This window comes from Salvelinus sp. IW2-2015, unplaced genomic scaffold (assembly GCF_002910315.2).
Source record: "Salvelinus sp. IW2-2015 unplaced genomic scaffold, ASM291031v2 Un_scaffold3154, whole genome shotgun sequence".
In the NCBI taxonomy this organism is placed as follows: Eukaryota; Metazoa; Chordata; class Actinopteri; order Salmoniformes; family Salmonidae; genus Salvelinus; species Salvelinus sp. IW2-2015.
This window is the reverse complement of record NW_019944442.1, coordinates 39956-45930: the sequence shown is the minus strand read 5'-3', so window position 1 is coordinate 45930 and position 5975 is coordinate 39956.

Below are 5975 nucleotides of genomic sequence, written 5' to 3'. Positions count from 1 at the left end.
GAGGTCAAGTCCTGAGCCAATCAGAGCCAAGTAGGAAGGAAGCTCAAGGGGTCGACATGGAGATGAGAAACGGGACCGAGGGACAGCGCCTGGCCCCTGATGGGAGGTAGTGGCTCCAAATAAATAAGAGACAAGCAATAGAACCCATAGCAGTGCAACACACCTATCTGTCCCCACTGCCTCATCTACAGGTTCCTCCTGTCCTGCCTCTCTTTTCTGACTACTGTCACGTTCAGTTGCCATGGAACCAGCAGCCAATCACAGCTCTTGTTATTAGCCTCTGGACTGGGGGTATAGTTTAGCACCTGTTAGTTGTCACCATCACTTTATTGACTCTTTGGACATGTGACATTTTGATTTCTTTCTACGAGATCATCACTGCCAACTATTCCAGAACGAACACGGAAATCTTTACACCTAGTTATAGGAATATCTATTTATACTGTATATGGTCAATATAAGCCTCCTGCAGCATGGGCTTTGAGGTCAAAACAGTTAGTGCGTGTTCTGAGTGACCAGCATTTACTTGAAGCTGATGTTTTTTCACCATCTCTGCTTGAAATAATTTCGATAACATTCAACAATGTTGGTTTGTAGCATTTATACTATGCACATGTTGTCAAGCATTTCTGAATATCCGATTGTTAAATTGCATCTTATCCTTAATTTAGGGGTCTTTAGGACTATCGTTTAATTTCCACTTCTGAAGTACAGTACACCATGTGTTGTGGGACCAACTACGAGTTTGTTTTACCCCACCAGTTGACAATCACAGCCCACGGTAATGGAGATTTGTAGTGATCGTCAGCTATAGCCCTGTTTAAACTGCTAAAGCTTTATTAGCACGCCAGTAACACAGCACAGGAGGCTATAGTAGTGGCTGTTTGTTCATGAAGAACAGATTGGAATTTAATTCCGTTTTAATGTCATGTCATCTCCCAGTCGAGCCACCCAATAGCATGTGGTGAAATCGTCTGTTACCTAACATAACGTGTGTCTGCAGTGCGGTGCATTTGCTCTGTGCCAAGTTCTTGCAGTTTTAGTTTTTGTATTGATGTTGCTTCAGTTTCTAGAAGACAAAGCAAGATGGCATTGTGGGTGTTGTTGAGTTCACCCATTGGTTGGTAGTGAAAAGCACATCGAAGTTGTCTGTTGATAAAAGTAAATTACATTTTACTATATCTGAACTCTGTGTATAGATATGCCCCTAGCTGGAAATCCCAGCCTAGGGCAACAGCACTAGTATGCTGGAACATTGGACATTGTGGGAAGCAACTGGTCCATTAGAGAGACTAGATAGCCCCTGGCGAAGGAATACCATGCATTGGTTGTGGCTTTGGTTGACTGTGAATTCATTATGAAAGAGTTGACTAAACCCTGTTGCAGATAGTTTGTCTCTAGTCATTTCTTCTGAGGATAACTTTTTTTCCTTCCTATGATGAATTTCAAAATGCCGTTTTTTTGTACATTCGTGTAGGGAAACGAAAGTCTGACGAACAGCATTTATTTTAGTATGAAAATAAGTTTATTTTTGTAAGAAAAAGAAAATGGAGGTAAATATTAACAGTCCAGGAGAATGGAGTGGAGAGAATAGTGCCTGGTTTCAAGAGTTCACTGGTATAATGCATTTTGAATTACATGTATTAATTCATGGTTTATGTCCTTCCTCCCCCGATTTTGATTACTGCTCTGTATTGTATCAAAGGCCAATTTTTTGAGTTTGGTTCCTCTCTCCTTTGGACCCCTCAAGGTTCTCGACACATTGGTTCATTTACAAATGTGTACTTTCATCCTTAACATATGATCATCTTATATTGCTTTAATATGCAACTTAGATTTATTTTCAGGCTAAAATCTGCATGAAATGGCCAAGGCACTGTGTGATCGGAGCGTCTACTATTTGATACTGGTTTCTCTTCCTTACTATGTGTTCGTTCATTTAATCATTGGTTCCTTTGAGGCCAACCAATCAACAACATCAACTCCCAGTTATGTAAGAAGCTCATATTACCCATAATCCCCCTGTCCTTGTCAATCAGAGAAGGATTACAGAATCTATGGGAGAATGTTGAAATCTCCCATGCTTATGCATTAGGTACATCTGTATGCCCTCCTAGTGTGTCAGACTCATTACATTTAGCWTTGTTTTGCAGTATCAGTTTGTGAAATACACTACATTTGTGTAATTAATATTGTATAAGCGTCATAAATGTATATTTGATCAATCGACTGAATGGAGACTGAAGAGTGGGTGCGTCRTGCATTGAACATGGCTCAGTTAAAGCATATTCTTCCCAGTTATGGTCACTTTTTGCGTTCCGATTCTCCACACTTCTCACTAAGTGTGCACACTTCACGTAATGGATTTTATAATGGTGRAAACGCCCTCCAGCCAATGTTTACACCAATCCAGTGCTTTTAAATCAGTGATGGGAACTGCAYGGTATGGGAGAAGGGAAGAGAATGGGGATTGAGTCATGGAGGTGTTAAGTGCTCCACCAGAACTCATGGCATCCTTGGCCAGAATACTAGAGATCCATTAAAATATGGTAGTCTCATCTAGCCTCTCCACACGCAGCTCTACAGTTGTTACTATGGGCTGAGGGCCCTAGAAACAACTAACAGCATTTGATTTCCCTCTGGGGGTTGGTTTCGCACACACACCACACCGTTTCCATGTGCCCATTTGTTTGTATTGCACAGGGGGACAAGATAAGAGGAAGCAATTAAGCTCGGAGGAGGGTTTTGTTAGATCCTGATTGTACTGTGTGTGTATGCGTGTCTGACATCTTCACTTGTGTGAAGCCAGAACATTTAAAAGCCTTTAATTGCTTCCTGTTTCATGTAAGGGGTCGTGTTTAATTGACTTCACTTCCTGAAAGGTCATTCTCTCATTCTCAAACTCCTTACGTCCACTTATTCCAACAACTCTTTTTTTTAATGACCATGAAGAAGCAATGGCCTTGATTTGAACATAATTCGAATGAATATCTGTTATATTCRTAATGAACACTTRTAGAAACCGGGGTGTTCTTCCAAATATAAAGTAATGAATGCACATATTATAATCTTATAGTAGGTTCTTGTTTACCCCAATGATGGTATAATTATGACAGGTATACATAAACATACATAATAGAAACTCATCATTTAAATGTAGCTTTTAGTTCTCTCTCTTGTCATCTTTCTTTAACTGGTTGTGTACCCACCCTACCTAGAATGCACTTTTTCACTTGAAGGAGAGTTCTGTATACTACCACGAAATGGCACAAAACGTCTTTTGAATACGGTTGACCTTGAATGCGGTTGACAGTTGACACGACCATGTTTTTAAGCGAGAGGGCTACAATATTGGAAATGGCACATGACAATTGTCACTGTATGTGTGCTGTTTAAGAGTCTGTGGTCTTTTATCTAGACTTGTATACCAGCTGTGGGTTTGGGGAATGTTACGAAAATGTTGTATGCTATATCCAGCAGAACTCTACAGTATTGCTATTTTGTTATATAGAGGAATATGTAAATATTTTTGGCAGTGTTAATGATGTACAGTTCTATAGTACAATGCTGCACGTGTGTGAGTCAATGATTGTGAGGTACAATACATTTTATTGCAAGTTTTTCCAACTGTGATGAAGCTGTCAGTAATATTGTCAGTAATATTTATGTCAACCCTCTCTGATACCGTTAGGGTGAGCCAATGCTATTGAAATGATTTATTCTGACATGATTCATTGGCCAATATGTAAATTACCATCATATGTTCCAATGATATAAGCTGGTCTCTGCTGCTTCGTTACGAAATGCACACTAGCATACTACACTACATGGCCAAAAGTATGTGGACACACCTTCAAATTAGTGGTTTCTGTCACACCCATTGCTGACAGGTGTATAACATTGAGCACCCACCCATGCAATCTCCATAGTCAAACATTGGCAGTAGAATGGCCCGTACTGAAGAGCTCAGTAACTTTCAACGTGTCGCCTTCATAGGATGCCACCTTTCCAACAAGTCAGTTTGTCAAATTTCTGCCTTGCTAGAGCTGCAATTGTAAGCACTGTTATTGTGTTACTGTTACTGTTATTGTGAAGTGGAAACGTCTAGGAGCAACAACGGCTCAGCCGCGCACAAGCCTATGATCACAATGCCAAGCATCGGCTGGAGTGGTGTAAAGCTTGCYGCTATTGGACTCTGGAGCAGTGGAAATGCGTTCTCTGGAGTAATGAATTATGCTTCACCATCTGGCAGTTGACGGACGAATCTGTGTTTGCCATCGCACCATTGCACTCACATAGCATTGTAATTTGAGCCACCTAATACGGTTAGTTATTTTATTTTATTTAACTAGGCAAGTCAGTTAAGAACAAATTCTTATTTACAGTGACGGCCTACCCAGGCCAAACCCTAACCCAGACGACGCTAGGCCAATTGGGCACCGCCCTATGGGACTCCCAATCACAGCCAGTTGTGATACAGCCTGGAATCAAACCAGGGTCTGTGGTGACGCCTCTAGCACTGAGATGTAGTTCCTTAGAACACTGCGCCTCTCAGGAACCCGACACATAAGAATGGCTCTCTGGAAAGGAGTAGCAGCTGGGAAATTCACTCATGGGAGGAGAGGGATACTTCTAGTGGAAATAATGAAAGATAATTATATTTTAGTACTACTTAGCCTACATGGGAAYACTGCTAAAACTCATACATGTGTAAGTGATTACACTGAACAAAAATATAAASGCAACATGTAAAGTGTTGATCCCATGTTTCATGAGCTGAAATTAAATATTCCAAATGCTCCATATGCACAAAAAGCTTATTTTATTGATTAAACAGCATGATCATTACACAGGTGCACCTTGTGCTGCAGACAATGTTACCCATTGAGCATGTTTGGGATGCTCTGGATCGACGTGTACGACAGCGTGTTCCAATATTCAGCAACTTCGCACAGCCATTGAAGAGGAGTGGGACAACATTCCACAGGCCAAAATCAACAGCCTGATCAACTCTATGCGAATAGAGAAAYGTAGCGCTGCATGAGACAAATGTTGGTCGACAAACCTGAAGGACTGTTTTCTGATCCACGCCCTTACCTTTTTTTAAGCTATCTGTGACCAACAATGCATATCTGTATTCCCAGTCATGTGATATCCATAGATTAGGGCCTAATGAATTTATTTCAATTGACTGATTTCCTTATGTGAACTGCAACTCAGTAAAATCGTTGAAATTGTTCCATGTTGCGTCTATATTTTTGTCTAGTATACATTTACAAATTGTTGCGTATATTTTTGTCTAGTATACATTTATAGCCTAGTACTGTAGCCTATTTCCTTTGCTGTGAAGGTGTGTTAGGCCTGTGTTCTGCAACCAGGTGTAGACTTCTTGGATCGGTGCCCCTTCCCGGGACGGTTGAGCTAACGTAGGCTAATGCGATTAGCATGAGGTTGTAAGTAACAAGAACATTTCCCAGGATATAGACATATCTGTATTTGGCAGAAAGCTTAAATTCTTGTTAATCTAACTGCACTGTCCAATTTACAGTAGCTATTACAGTGAAAAATACCATGCTGTTGTTTGAGGAGAGTGCATAATTTTGAACATGAAAGGTTATTAATAATTAACGAGGAAGAAAAATAGACAAAGAGAAACAGTGAGATAAAGAAAAGAGAAAAAAATTCAGAGCCGAAAACTTTCATAAAATTTTTTGGGGAGAGGGCGAGAGAAATCGTGATGAGAAAGGCAGAGACTCAAAAGCTCAAACCAAGAGTTGGACAGATGGCTTTCCAGGCCATTGGTTTTTATTGGAGGACCATCAGCATAAATTCAAGCAGTGAAGTCATGATGTTCAAGCGGCGGGGAGAGATATCTCACTCTCCAACGCCACCCACCTTCAGCCCACGTCAATAATACTACTCAATGACAAGCTGACAGATGTGCTGCTAGGGTTGGGGTTTGTTCACAACAAGAC